Source organism: Megalopta genalis, unplaced genomic scaffold, assembly GCF_051020955.1.
Source record: "Megalopta genalis isolate 19385.01 unplaced genomic scaffold, iyMegGena1_principal scaffold0055, whole genome shotgun sequence".
NCBI classification, from domain to species: domain Eukaryota; kingdom Metazoa; phylum Arthropoda; class Insecta; order Hymenoptera; family Halictidae; genus Megalopta; species Megalopta genalis.
In genome coordinates this window covers 837,501-840,000 of record NW_027476124.1, presented here as the reverse complement: position 1 = coordinate 840,000, position 2,500 = coordinate 837,501, and the positions used below count along the sequence as shown (strand labels likewise).

General features: G+C 55.5%; 1 pseudogene; it reads right to left on the bottom strand.

Moving 5' to 3' along the window:
• Nucleotides 1-2,500, bottom strand: part of LOC143261544 (large subunit ribosomal RNA) — a 7,676-nt pseudogene that overhangs the window by 3,062 nt on the left and 2,114 nt on the right.

The following is a 2,500-nucleotide window of genomic DNA, read 5'->3' as shown; positions in this document are numbered from 1 at the left end:
CCTGCCGCACACCCCTCGCTACCCGGATCGGATCCGATGTCTCTCCACGGACCTGAAGCACGGTTCGGCTATTATGGTACGTCGCTGTTATGTACCTCACAAAGAGCTCCGGGAGTCCCAATCCCCTTAGTGCCGATGTTATGGCATGGTGACTAACGCTGTCAAACGCCTTGGCCACATCTAAGGACACAACGTGAAGCTGCTTTAAGCAGCTCCGTGCGTCACGAAGGGCAGTTGACAGTACAAGAACGTTCTCAGCACAGCCATCGTGTACTCCTCGTTGCCGCTCATCGATGAGACCGGCTTTTGCCAATCTCACCGCCAAGATTTTATGCAGCTGACGAACGACGACTGAAGCCACACTTATAGGACGGAACTCGGATGGTGTTGAGCTTCCGTCCTTCTTAGGGATAAATACCGTCCTGCTGATGAGGAGCTCAGATGGAAATGCCCCTACCGCAAGGATGACATTATAAAATAAGGTTCTTAGAACTACTGGCACACTCCTCCATTGCCTGCTCGAGATGTTATCGAGACCCGATGCCGAGGAGAGCGGGATCTCATTGGCCTGGATCTCATGGCCACGAACCGGCTCAGCGATCCAATGCAGGTCCTCCCTTTCCTGAACCGGATGAAGGTGTTCAATGGGGACAGAAGGACTGGTGAGCATAGGTGTCCAGTACTCCACCATCTCGCCAACGGTTGGTGTTTGAGCCTGCACCGGGCCATCCAGTACAAGCTTGGCCGCGCGAGACATGTCCTTCTTCCAGAGTTCCTGCATGGCCGCATACTCCCTCCTCCTCAGTCTCCACCTCGGCACGGGCCCGGCAGGTGCAGCTTTAGGTGGCCGGAGCAGTGGTGTTCTCCGCTCCTTTACTTTCGCAGAAGGCGTCGGAAAGACTCGTTGAAGCCATCGACAACAAGCACTCGGTGTTATTGGTTCTCGATTAAGAACCGTTCTCGCAAGACTTACGAGTTCCTCCGCTTCATGGGATTTCACCCTTTCGGCCGGATCAATCAGCTTACGGATAGCGTCAATATATTGGCACTGATGTTGCTGTGCCGACGCAGAGTGCTCCTGAACAGGAGTAGGCGAATCCGCCTGTCGATGACTTGTGTCATGATGTTGAGTGACACTGGAGGTTGAAGGTTGAGACTCAACGGCAGTTCCACGCTCGCGGCATACACCGATCTTCTGTGTAACAAGAGCTTTATACGTCAATTTCTTTCTGAGGCCCTTCAGTCGATCAAGACTGAATTTATTGTCGAAGACCGTCAGCAGATGTTCGTTCATAAATTTGACGTTGCCCTGCACACTCGCAAGCGCCTCAGCCGCCGCCACCATCTCAGTCTCTTCCTGAGTCCACCTAACCTTCTTTACGGCCACCTGCACTCGTTGGTTGGCCTCGTCTGGATGAGCCCTCCTCACATGGACCCCTAACCCGATGGAAGTGGGAAAGGATCGCGAACAATGGGGACATGTATGTAGTGCCCCCCGTGACGCAAGATGTTGTGCGTCGTTACTGGACTGGTTGGGTTTGTTTCTGGAGGTCGTCGGACAGACACTCCGACTCACTGTGGCCGCTGTCGTAGGGTCGGCGATCCGAGTGGCCCGAGGGCCCGCCGACAATGGGTCACTTGACCCATAATCTTTCTTGTGATTCTTCGGGCCTACGACAATAGAGCCATGGGGGTGGCAACCCCATGACCCATAACATGCCTCCCTCAAAGTGACTAGAGCCGCCGCCACATTAGCGCGAAGGCAGGCCATTTGGGTGGGCTGCACCCTTACAGCGGCTCATTACTGCTAGGCAGCACGTCGTGTCGCACAGAATTTAGCCGCAATGCACTGAATGGACAGGTCCAAACAATACATCACGTTACCGTCGGGAACCACGAGGAGGTACCTGTGCGACTAGGACGGGAGAGGCTAATGGACCTAACAAGAGGTCTATATTACGCATCACCGTCCCGCGGGAGGCCAAGGCACGGGACCGAGCTCGGATCCCAGCCACGAGAGCCGTTCACCTCGCCCAGGCCCGGCACGTCAGCCAGACCCGCTTCCCGACCAAGCCCGACACGCCCCGCTCCTCAGAGCCAATCCTTATCCCGAAGTTACGGATCCAATTTGCCGACTTCCCTTACCTACATTAATCTATCGACTAGAGGCTCTTTACCTTGGAGACCTGCTGCGGATATGGGTACGAACCGGCGCGACACCTCCACGTGGCCCTCTCCTGGATTTTCAAGGTCCGAGGGGATGATCCGGACACCGCCGCAACTGCGGTGCTCTTCGCGTTCCAAACCCTATCTCCCTGCTAGAGGTTTCCAGGGAACTCGAACGCTTATACAGAAAAGAAAACTCTCCCCGGATCTCCCGACGGCGTCTCCAGGTCATTTTGGGTTACCCCGACGAACACTCTTACGAGGGCCCGAATGGTATGCGGTTCCGCTGCCGGGTTCCGGAATAGAAACCGGATTCCCTTTCGCCCAATGGGTG